The sequence below is a fragment of the Antechinus flavipes genome, chromosome 6 (genome assembly GCF_016432865.1).
Source record: "Antechinus flavipes isolate AdamAnt ecotype Samford, QLD, Australia chromosome 6, AdamAnt_v2, whole genome shotgun sequence".
In the NCBI taxonomy this organism is placed as follows: domain Eukaryota; kingdom Metazoa; phylum Chordata; class Mammalia; order Dasyuromorphia; family Dasyuridae; genus Antechinus; species Antechinus flavipes.
Window position 1 is genome coordinate 155,618,287 of NC_067403.1, and position 13,345 is coordinate 155,631,631.

General features: G+C 34.0%; 1 long non-coding RNA gene across 1 annotated transcript; it reads right to left on the minus strand.

Annotated features, from left to right (window-relative positions):
• Positions 1-5,815: 5,815 nt before the first annotated feature.
• Positions 5,816-13,277, minus strand: LOC127542153 (uncharacterized). Its single transcript, XR_007948553.1, has 3 exons — positions 12,779-13,277; positions 10,725-10,771; positions 5,816-5,948 (listed from the first exon to the last, which is right to left on the minus strand). It is a non-coding gene; the product is annotated as an uncharacterized LOC127542153 (long non-coding RNA).
• Between the last annotated feature and the right edge of the window lie 68 nt (positions 13,278-13,345).

The window sequence follows — 13,345 nt, forward strand, 5'->3', positions numbered from 1 at the left end:
CAATGTTTAGTATGTAGGAAGCATTTAGTAAACATTCTGTGGACTAAATATGGAGTTCAAATGTGAAGGATGACATTATATTCCCTAATAAAAGTTATGGAATAGCCAGCTGTTAGCTTTCTTTTCAAGGTTTGGGCCTTTTTTGGAAAGGGCAAATGTCAAATATTGAAGAGACAACTTCTTTTATAAAGCATATATGAACTTTACCCTCTGAAATTACCCTGCAAGTTAAACAATAAATAATTACCACTTCCTCATTCTAAATATTCAAGTGAATTCAATAATATTATGAAGCCCTATGACAGTAAGAAGGAACAGTGACAATTCTAGACATGTTTGGAATGTCATGTTCCATGGGCACAGAAACTCTATCTTGAAATGACTGATGATGAGCCAGCTGATGCTGGGTTTTTTTTTTCTTCCAAATGGATATTCACTTCTTTTTCAGTTACCAATGATCTTTAAAACTTTCAAATGTTAAAAATCTATCTCTTTTATGAGCTTAAAGTAATCTTAGTTTTAAAAATAAAAAAAAGTTTAAAAAAAAGAAGTGACACACTTCTTACTTTTAAAAAATGCAAAAATCAACAATGAAACTTTAAATAAATCTGCCTATTTATGCTCTTTCTCTAATATATGTAATCTCTCCTCAAATTCCTGCCATTTAATACTAAATTGTGGAAAATATCTCCAAAGGATTATTTTTCAGAAAGTAATGAGTCAAATGAACAGCTCTGCAAATACAGTTCATCATCAAAATGTTCACATCACTGTAATAGATCTTATGAAAAAGACTATAATTATATCTCATTTTCAGAGTGATAAAGCAGAGATTTGTTGGAGGTTAGCTGGAGGCCACACATGTCATTAGCAAAATAATGACTGTAGTCCTGAATATCTGATTTTGTGGTCTGTTTTAAGCCGTGTCAATATATTTCCAAGAGAAATATATTTCCATAAAAGTGGGTCATGGTTACACTAATTGGAAATTTAGTTGCCAATCAGGGAAGATGGACCCCAGTCTTTAATTGGAAGCTAAATCACAGACTATTCACAGTATCTAATTACTTTCAGATAAAACAATAACTGGCATATCCTGTTAAGCAAAACCCATTTGAGCACACAGGAGAAGAAATATTAGCAACTCTCAAAGAAAGGAATGTAAGGATGAATATTTCCTGACACCATGAATCTGCAAAACCTGAGGATGACTATAGATGCCTAAATATTCTTGAGTTCATCATACTCAACACATTTTTTCTTTAAACATATCTTTAAAGCTAAGGCATCAAATTTAAAAGAAATCCTTAGAAACATTTCAAAATCATGACCACCCCCACCTAATACTTCATTATGGCCATGCTGGCTATACTGGGAACAACCTAAAGCTCTAAACTAAAGCTCTAAAAGGACTTAAAGCATATGACTGGCAACTTTAATCACTCTGCCCCTTTTCCTCATTTGAAAATGAAGTGGTTGAACAAGTTTGACTTAACTAGGTAATTTTCTGTCTATGACCCTCTGTTCTCAGCATTCAGTGCATTTGATACCTCTTCCTGATAAGATAGAAGGATGGCATTATCCATTCTCTAGTCACAGACTTCTGTAACACTGTACAGTAATGGCTCACACATTTTTAGGGTCATCTCCCACATGTAGAATGAAGATATTTTTCTGTGGCTCAAAGGGAAATAGAATAGACATTTCTAGTCTTTCCAAAAAGTATTAGAAGTTATAGACATACTAGAACTCCAGAGTGTCAATTTTTCTATTTACACCAATCATTTCCTGGGTATATTTCAAGCTCACTGGATATACCCCAGGTAGGAATTGTCTATCACTCAGACAACACTTCCAAGCTCTGTCATAAGTTTTAAAGGTACTTTACCCAAATACTTGTCATAAGAAGTTTGAGAAATGATGGTACCTTGAGATCTGCTGTCCAGGACAGTACTGTAGTCCACATTTTCAATTTTTCCTACTACATGAGTCTTGGAAAAGACTTGGACTCCTTCCTCAAACATCAAAGCAAAAGTTTGTATATATTCCTACAAACATCTGGCCTTACCTCTATGATTATATCAGTTGCCTTTGAGGCTAATTACTTTAAATTATTTGTCAGAAATATCATTTTGGTTCAGGGGCCTTCTATTGTCCAAGGTCTACTCTTGCCTGTCCACGCCAAGTCTTCCAAGATTGTCTTCTCGGAGATATAGTTTATGTCCAGAGAAAATGTGACTATTGGGCCGATGGTATCTGTATACTGCAGGGGGTAAGGCGTGTGCCATATTCATAACTGAAGTTGATATGAGAATATTTCCTCTTTGAATTCATGATAAATAAATCTTCCATAAAAAAATGAACTTTATCACCTATTGAGATAAAAACCTAAAAAAAAAATTGTTATTCTGAAGCACAGAGTTGAACAGCTAGGTAGTTATAGCTTGATAGTGCTGGGCCTGGAATTAGGAAGACTCATTTTCCTGAGTTCACATCCATCCTCAGACCCTTATTAGCTGTGTTTCTGGGCAAGTTACTTAACTGTTTTTGCTCTAGTTTCCTCATCTGTAAAATGAGCTGGAGAAGGAAATCTCAAATCACCCCAATATCTTTGTTAAGAAAACTCCAAGGGTCATGAAGAGTTGAATACGACTGAAAAACAACTGAACAACCTAGTACAGGTTCAGAAGGTAGAAAGATAACTGAACCCAGATTGGAGTTTCTGATAAGCCTTTAATATAGAAAATTACATCAGAGAGAGATGGAAAAAATAATTTAACACAAAACAATCTTTATGGCCTCTTGGGCCTAGTCTTCATTATCTCATGCTCCCTTCAATTAAGGTTGAACAAACTAAAGCAGAACAAATTATTAAATTAAGTTATAGATTTAAATACTGAGTTTGCAAAATCCTATATTTACAAAACTACAAGGCTACATTTCAAAGAAGTAACAATGAGCTAACTGAGAAGGGATTTATTTGCATGTCACAAAGATAGCCAAAGGTTTGGAGTCAGGAAAAATCTTCTACAAATAACAGAGAGAATCCTCCCACCAAAAAACAAACAAACAAACAAACAAATAAATAAATAAAATACAAAAACTAAAACTAAAAAATTTTAGTAGGTTTTCAAATATTCTGTATTCCCTTCTTTCTTTGGTTTGATTTCTTATCTCAAGAATGTCATATCTTCCCTTAATAATAGTATTTCTTGAGTCAGGTTTGCATCAACAAGTATCAAGAAATGAAATTGTTTAAAATCGTTGTGATGAAGAAGGAATCATCAAGTCAGTTTTTTGTATTTCCAAGTCTTTGTCATGTACCCTTTCTGCAGATTGTCACATTATTGCTACCATGGGGAGGAACTGAGATGCAAGGGCCCAACATCTTTTGCAAAGGTGGACTTACTGGATTGTACTAAAATTATGTATAAAAGCTGGTTGGTCCCACCTTGAAGCCATTGCATTGATAACCTAAATGTACTTATAATAAACTTCCTTATTTCTCTTTGTTTTGAATTTTGCCTTGTTAATCAGAGTCAAAGTCCAAATGAAGAGTTTTCTTTTCAACAACACATTTATTAGTATTTAGGCTTTTAAGAAATATGCTGTATTGAAACTAGGTATTGATCCACACCTAACACTGTGATAAGGTCTAGATGGGTTCATGATTTAGACATAAAGAGTGATATTACCTCTCAGATCTGTGAGAAAGGAAGGAATTTCTGACCAAAGAAGAACTGGAATTCATTATTAAACACAAAATAGATAATTTTGATTATATTAAGTTAAAAAGTTTTGTACAAACAAAACTAATGCAGACAAGATTAGAAAGGAAGCAATAAATTGGGAAAATATTTTTACATTCAAAGATTCTGATAAAAGCCTAATTTCTAAAATATATAAATTGATTCAAATTTATAAGAATTCAAGTCATTCTCCAATTGATAAATGGTCAAAGGATATGAAACAGATAATTTTCAGATGAAGAAATTAAAACCATTGCTAGTCATATGAAAAGGTGCTCAAAATCATTATTGATTAAAGAAATTCAAATTAAGACAACTCTGAGGTACCACTATACATCTCTCAGATTGGCTAAGATGACAGGGAAAAGATAATGACAAATTTTGGAGGAAATGTGAGAAAACTGAGACACTAATACATTGTTGATGGAGTTGTGATGGGTTGAGCCCAACCATTCTGGAAAGTAATTTGGAACTATGTCCAAAGGGCTATCAAAATGTGAATACCCTTTGATCCAGCAGTGTTTCTATTGGGCTTATAAGCCAAAGAGATCTTAAAGGAAGGAAAGGGGACCTACATGTGCAAAAATGTTTGTAGCAACCCTTTTTGTAGTGGCAAGAAACTGGAAAATGAGTAGATACCCATCAGTTGAAGAATGATTGAATAAGTTATGCTATACGAATGCTATGGAATGTTCTATAAGAAACAATTAGTAGGATGATTTTAGAGAGGCCTGGAGAGACTTACATGAACTGATGCTTTAATGAAATGAGCAGAACCAGGAATTCATTGTACACAGCAACAACAATAATGTACAATGATCAATTATGATGGACACAGCTCTTTTCAACAGTGACATGATTCAGGCCAGTTCCAATGGTCTTGTGATAAAGAAAGTTATCTACACCCAGAGGGAGGACTGTGGGAACTGAGGGTGGATCACAACATAGTATTTTCACTCATTTTGTTGTTGTTTGCCTGCATCTTATTTTCTTTCTCTTTTTTTTCTTTTTGATTTAATTTTTCTTGTGTAGCAAGACAATTGTATAAATATGCATGCATATATTGGATTTAAAATATATTTTACCATGTTTAACATATATTGGTATTGCAAAGGTTAATGCTGAAAAATTATCCATGCATATGTTTTGAAAGTAAAAAGCTTTAATTTAAAAAAAAAGAAATGTGCCATATCAATAAATAAAGCAATTATGTAACAGTAGGATGGTGCCAAAATAAGCTTGTTATATTTCTAAAATAAACTAAAACAAAAAATTATTTTTTAAAAATGTCTAGGATACGACTAGGAACAAAATTAACTGTGACTAAAAAGAGTTTTACTTCCTGTAAAAAAAAATAAAAGAAAATAATGTAAACAAAAAGTATTTTCTAAATTAGAAGAGAAAAACCACACTTCTGAAACAAAAATTACCATACAAACTTTCTAAGAAGTTTTCCAAGTCTCATGGAGACTTAAATGAGGCAACTTCCATTTAAAACAAGTATCAGTTTCAGTTATATCCAATTCTTCTTGACTCTATTTGAAGTTTTTATGTTTGTTCCTTTTTGTTCAGCAAAGATATTAGAATGGTTTGTTATTTCTTTCTTCAGCTCATTTTATACTTAAGGAACTGGGATAAAACAGGGTTAAGTGACTTGACCAAGATCACACAGCTAAGAAGGCCAGCTTTGAACAGATTTGAAGTTGAATCTTCTTGGCTCTAGGCTGGAACACTACATTGTACTACCTAGCAACCTGTTGAAAACAAAGAGCTAGGTTTAAAAAAGGAAGAAGAAGAAAGAGGAGGAGGAGGAGGAGGAAAAAAGAAGAAGGAAGAAGCTTATGATTAATGAAGATAAAACACAACAAAACAAAATCAGTCTGAAAAGGAAAGACCTCCAAGGTTCTTAGGGAAAAATCACTAGCTTATAAAGTATAACTAAGGCTTATTATACTGATCAGAATTCCTAATTATTTGAAAGAATTTGAAAGTTGTTTACCTTTACCATATTGTTGTCATTACATAAATTGTTCTCATAATTGTATTTCCTTCACTCCTTACCAGTTCATGTAAGTCTTCTCACATCATCCTGAAATCCTCTCTATTTCTTACAATAGTATTTCGTCACATTTACATGTTCTATGTTGTTCATCCATTCCCCAATTTATGGGATCTCTTCAAATTCCCATTCCTTGCCACCTGAAAAAGAGGTTATATTTTTGTTCGCCTTTAGTTTGTTTTCCTTAGGTCTAATTCCTATATTAATCTACTTTCTCTCTAATTCCTCCTTCTTGATTCTCTCCTTTTCTTCCTAGTTCTCAGGATAATAAAATTGTATATAGTCTTCCTTTTTTTTTTCTGGCCAATTCAGAAGAGTCCTAGGTTCAAGTGTCAGTTGTTTCCCTCCTTGTTTGTATAAATGTCTACTTGTTCGTCTTAATTATGTAAGATCATTTTCTCTAATCTTCCTTTCTACCCCCCCCCTGTATACTTCTATTACTATTTTTCTCTTAAGAACGTTTCATTTTTTTTATTTCTCTAAATTTAATTTTCATAATTCTGTGGAAACTAAACACAAATCCAATTCTCACACTACTTAGCTGCCTCTCTTGTCTAATTAGCTCCTACTATCACCCCTGATGATGATAGGGTTTAGAGGGGATACATGTTATAATCTCCCCATATTTAAATGTAAGCAGTTTAGCTTTGTCTAATCTTTTATCAATGTTCACTTGTGTGTACCTTTTAATCTTTCTACTCTACTTATTCCTGTATTTGAACTTTAAAGTTTCTCTGAAGTTTTAGTTATTTTATCAGAAATGCTTAGGAGTTCTCTATTTCAATTAAAAATCTATTTTCCCCTTATAGCTTTATACTGTTTTCTGAGGAAGTTAGTTTTAGCTATAAGTGATGGGGTATGAGGGTACAGAAGTTCCAAATCCTCAAAAATATATTGGAGTTTCAGGACTCTTCCTATATAGTACACCAAATGTTGGGAAGGAGTATATGGGGAGTATACCCCAAAAGTATATGGGGGTTTGGGGCCAGTGTTAAGAGGTCTCTCAAAAGAATTTGTAGGCTCAGACCTTCTCCAAATTAAGAGGCAAAGATTTTATTATTATTGTCATTGACTAGTAAACTAAGATTCAAAAGAGAGTTAGTGATTTATGGGGGGAAAGACTTATGATAAGTTCACCATTAACGAGGGGAAGATGCCATTTAGAGAGAAGGCAATAACCTAGAGAACTTGCTGCCATAAAGTAAGTAGTTTCTAACAAACTCTTGACACCATAAGGCAGGGTAAATTCCCAAAAAAGGAGTTTAGCTGGGGATTACACCATTGAATGGCATACCTGACTAACCCTAAAAGGAGTTAGATTCCTAATAGTAATTAACAAGGAAGTGAGGTACATGTAGATTCTTTTATAGGAGAGAAATAACCTCAGAGGTTGACATCATAACTTGGTCTTCAAATTGGATTCAGTAACTATAGGATTTGTCAATGGAAGAAATTGAGCAAGGAATGCAATGAGATCTATTTAGGATTTTTTAAAAGGCCTCTAGATTGTTTACAGTAATTAGGTTCTCTCTGCCAATGCCTCTTCCTATGGCCCACCTAGACACTTAGTTGATAGCAGGGACATGGCCTTTTCCTGGGGTCTTATTCACCCTCATCATAAGCACATATCCACTGTCTTCTGAAATAATGGATTCCAAGTTCTTTGTTTCTTTATAGTGATGGTTGCTAAGGTGTGTGTGATCCTGTACTGAAATTTGTGCTCAATGACCGACCTCATGTTAAGGATCTTCTATTCTCATGGGGGAAGACAAGATAGAGAAAGGTAATGAAAAGCAGGGACTGGTGGATGAAAGATCAGGATACCCAGTGCAGGGGCATATTTTTGATGTCAGGAAGTAAAAAACAGGATTGTAAAGGAAATGAAGGTTGGTCCAGACCCCCTCCATAAAATAGAGGGTACAGGATGAATTCATAAAGGGTTCAAGAATATTATAGAGGAATATTATAGATTAAAGGATCCAAAAATATTACAGAGGAATATTACAGGTTAAAAGGTTCAAGAATATCACAGAGGAATATAACAGATTAAGAAGAATACAAAAAGTAAAAAGATCCTAGATACTAAGGGAAATTTTAGGATTAGACATGATTTAAGTGCAGAAGTTAAAACCAGGAGGGAAATGAAGTCTGGTCAAGGCTAATCTACAAAATGGAGATCTCACCAATGGAAAGAGTTAATCGTTAGTATAAAAAGTGAAAAGAATGACTATACCACCAGGGAAAATGAAATCAAAGCAACATAAAGCATTATTTTGCTCAATTAAATGACAACAAATTTAACAACTTGAAAGAAATGGAAGAATATTTACAAAAATACTAACTGCCTAGATTAGCAGAAGAGGAAATAGAATATCTAAATAGACCTATTTTAGAAAAAAAGAAATTGAATAGGCCATAAATGAACTTGCTAAGAAAAAAAGCATCAGGACTAGATGGATTTACAAATGGATTTTATCAACATTTAAAGACAACCAATTCCAATATTAAATAAATTATCTGGAATAATAGGCAAAGAAGGGATCCTACCAAATTTCTTTTATGAACAACTATTATCATGATACCTAAACCAAAGAAAAAAAAAAAAAAACAGGGAAAGAAAATTACAGATCAATTTGATTACTCAATATGGATGCAAAAATCCTAAATAAAACACCAACAAAATGATTACAAAAAATATTGCATATAATTACTATTTGGGATTCATATCAGGAATGGAGGAATAGTTGAACATAAGGAAAACTATTGACATAATTGATTATAGTAATAACAAAAATTATATGATAACATTAATAGATGTAGAAAAAGCATTTGATAAAATACAACATCATTTCTGTTAAAAATTTAAAAAAAACACTTGAAGGTACAGGCAGAAATTGACTTTTCCTTAAATGGATAAGAAGTATTTATCTAAAACCATCAGTAACAAGAATAAGGTAGAAGCCTTCTCAGTAATTTCAAGTATGAAACAAATATGTTTATTGCCCCAATTTTATTCAATATTGTATTGGAAATCTATGATCAGAAGGAAAGCAGAAAAATGGGGAATGTTATATAGTCAGATCCTTAGATAAAGGTCTCATATCTCAACTATATTAAGAATTTGTCAAATCTCTAAGAATGCAAGTCATTCCCCAATTGACAAATGATCAAAGGATATGAAAAGACAGTTTTTAATGAAGAAATCAAAATAATTTATGCTCTAAAATGAAAAATGCTTTAAATCATTATTGATTAGAGAAATGCAAATTAAAACAACCTTAAGACATCATTTTATCGAATTGGCTAAAATAATAGAAGGGGAAAATGACAATTGCTTGGGGGGATGTGGAATAATTGGGACTTTAATTCATTGTTGGGGGCTCTGTGAGCTGCTCCAATCATTTCGGAGAAAGATTTGGAATTACGACCAACAAGTTATTAAACTGCCTATATACCCTCTGACCACGCCATACTAGTATTAGGTCTATTTCCCAAAATGATTAGAGAAAAAGTAAAAGTACCTACATATTCTAAAATATTTATAACAGCTCTCTTTGTGGTAGCTAAGAACTGAAAATTGTGGAGGTGCCCATCAATTGAGGAATGACTAAACAAATTGTGGTTTATGTTCATGATGAAATACTACTCTGTTATAAGAAATGATGAGCTCAATGATTTTAGAAAAACAAAGTGAGATCTCCACAAAATAATGAAAAGAACAGAACTAAGAGAACACTATATAGAGTAACAACAGCATTATTTTAAGAAGAACTTTGAATGACCAAGTCATTCTAACTATTCTTTCTCCCTCCACTTTCTTGTACTCACTAAGACCTAGCTCCCTCCTGATGACACAGCTTTCTATTCTTTTTAAGACTAGTTGTACTTTCAAACATTCCTCCAGACTCACTGATTGTGTTGAGGGAGTTGGAATATTCCCAGATCCCCACAATCACTTTCCAGCCACTGTCTCTATCGCTATCCCCCTGTAATTTGTCCTCTTTTGAGTTTTATCTAATACATACTTATCATCCAAACAAGATTCTGGTAATTTTTGTCTACAGACTCCTAAAACATTCTCCTAACTCGAATTTTCTCTTCTCTCCAATTTCTATTCTGGTATTAAGGGATTTTAAAATACATGATACTTCTTCACATTCTTAACCTCTCAATTCTTTCCCTTAACCTACTTTTCTACCTACCATATCATATGGATATGAACAACATCCATATTCATGAACTCTGAAATTCCTTTATCTGATCATAATCTGTTGTTATTTTTCCTTTCTCAATAGACTGCACTACTTTGGGACTTCTCTGGCTGAATTCACCATCATGTCCAGGAAGTTCATTGCTAGGATAACTTCATTGCCCTCACATCTCATAAATTTTGACACTCCATCTTATCTCTACCCTCTGCTTCATTGATTGAAGAGTAAGGCCATGAACTACAAATGTCCTTTTAAGGAGAGAGCCCAGCTCAATTATCTTTTTTTTTTTATCTGCGTGAACTTCTTTGGGAATTCTCTGACTGTATTTCTTTGTCTAGTATCTCCCCTACATCAGCTTCACAGAGTTCTTTTGTATTTTATGCTCCCCTATTAGATTATATGCTCCTTGTATCTGCTGTCCTTAGCACAGTGCCTGGCACATGGTAGCTGCTTAATAAACATTCATTGATTTATTAATTTCACTGGCCCCTCTGCCTTGCACTCTAAATCTTGGTCTTTATCTGCACCATGATTTTCATTTCTTCATCTCTTCAGTTCTTTCCCAGATCACCATCTCATACTCTTGCCCATTTTAACCCATTGGTAAAGCAGTTCAACTCTACACTGTCCTCTTCTCTTGAGTCCCTTGTTCCTTTGTTATATAGACAATCTTGCCCTGCCAAACCCCAGCCTTAAATTACTCACACCATCTGCTACTGCCTTTCTTCCTTCTTCCTTGCAGCTGTTCAGAGCTGGAGAAAATCACAAAACTGTCATCACTGGATCCACAACAAGGTCTATATATTTAGTTTACATAATCCCAAATGGGTCCTTTACTACCCACAAATAATACTTTTATATCCTTAATTGGTTTATAATTCTAACCACAGTGACGTTTCCAATTTTTTTCTCTCTTCAAACTTCCTATTGCCTTCCCTTCCCCTTCTCTCTTAACTGAGAATTTTGTTATATATGTATATATAACAAATTTTTAAAAATTAAAAAATTAAACACTGAGTTTCTTTTCTCTCTTCCTCTTATTTCACTCAGATGCCTTCTGTCACTATCTCTTCCTTCATGCCTGTCTCACATGAAGAGATAGCTTTTTTCCTTGCCAAGGCAAACCTCTCCACATGCATAAATGATCCCATCCTATCTCATCTTCTCCAATAAAGTGTTCCCTTTACTACCTCTTCTCTCACTCATTTTCAATCACTCTTTACTGCCTGCTTCCTGACTGCTTAAAGGAATCCAATCCAGGCTTTTCCTGGCTCCAGAAATATGATTTTATTGTCTTAAAGATATAGTTCTGGATTCAGATTGAAACAGACACTTAAAAACCCTTCCTATTAGTGAAATAAGGTCATATTAATTAGTAATTGTTACTAGTTCCACTATATAGTTTAACACAAAATGTGAATCTCCATAATATATAATATGTAATGACAATAACAATAAACTTGAAAGAAGTGCCAGTTTCTAAATTTAAGACTTTTTTACCATTGGATTTTTAAAAAATGCTGATCATGTCTTTATATATGGGAGATTAATTCCTTTAAGTTTTCCAGAATTAGTGCAAACATTTTGTGCAAAACTAATAGGAAGGACAAAACAACTATTTTAATGTTTAAGTGACTTAAATCACACAGGAGGCCATAATTGAACTCAAGTCCTCCTGACTCCAAGGCCAATTGCACCACCTAGCTGCCCCCCTTATTCAACATTGTTCTAAATAAATTACCAATCAGATCTGCAGTTCTAAGAATGTAGTAGAAGAAAAAAGTTTCACATTTTGAATCTACTTGGAAATCAGCCCACAAAATTCTATTTTATTCTTAGTAGTTTAGAAATGTCTTTAAAAAATAAATAAATAAACACAGACCCAGGAATTTCTTGTTCACCTTTAATTACTTATTTTCAGTAAAGTTTTGTTTAAGGGAATTTGGTAATTAAAGAAACAAACCGGCTAGAGCCCAGCCTCTTTGTTAATATTTAATGTTGCTGTGCCCCAGTTTCCTTTCGGTAAAGGATAGCTGATATTCCTTATCATTACCTATCTTACAAAAGGTTTTTGAGAATTAGAAGCATAGAATGACCTGTTTTACTGTTACTTTGTCTCTTATACAGTTATTCTGTTGGTTTCTTTTTTAAAGTATTAAATTTGTGCTCAGTTTTCTTAGTTTGGAAAGAACCTTAAAAATCTAAACATTGGAAATGTCAAAAGGACTAATTTTAATTCAACATGTGAATTCTAAGACAGTCCAATAATTTTTCAATATCATGATTGACATTAGCCAGAAAATGTTTTCCTAAAATGTTTGCATTTCCTAATACTCCCATGTAAGGAGGGAACTGCGGTCCTATTCTTTCAGGACCAGACTTCCTACCTTGTTGCACTGAGGATTGACAGAGTGTCTTTTCTCTCTATTATTATATTGAATTCCTAAAAGTTATGCCAGTTTGTTTGGAGAATGTTTACTTGGCTACTGTAACCCAATTTCATTTCGTTACTTAACATGAATGGCTTTTACACAGTGGAATAATATGTTGATGCTATATTAATTGATTGATAATAGTTGGGATATAAGGGAAAGATTTATGTAAATTGTAGCGACTGAGCGGAGGTTTGAGGGATTGCAAGACTAAGATGAGGAGAAAGCAGGAATGGGGAAGAGCAGCGTAGACAAAAGACACGGAGACGAGATAGAACTTCCTCTACGAGTAACAGTAACAACAATAACTAAACAATATCAGTTTACCTGGATTGTAGAGTGTAAAAGGGGGTAAATATATGATAAACCTGGAAAGATGAGCTGGAAAAGGTTTCGAGGGGCCTTAAAAGTCAGACAATAACGTTTTTAGTAAAGTGCAGCTAGTTAGTAAACGGCAGAAAAGCTGGCACATGCACTATGTGGGTGGAATGGGTGTCCTTCCGTCCAGGAGGGGGGAAAATTGCCTTAAGTCCCTGAAAGTTATTGTAGAGGCCCCGGTTACAGTGGAAGAACTGGCTGTGGAGTCAGCGTCGGGGCTAAACTCATCTTTTCCGCTTACTATGTGGGGGACCCTAGAAAAGGCCTTATATACAAATGAAGAGAATGGAATAAGGGCCTCTGAGGTCCCTTCCAGATTTATATTTAACAATGTCGATATTACTGATGGATTTAGATTAAAAGCAGCTTTTTCAAGTGGTCACCGAGCCAGCTTCAGCTGTGACTAAAAGATAACAGCTCCTCCCAAATTGATGACGATATAGGAACTGGATTGCAAAACTCTCAGTGCGCGGGGGACTTCCTTCCTCAGTGCACCGGAAGGAACCCTACGGAAGG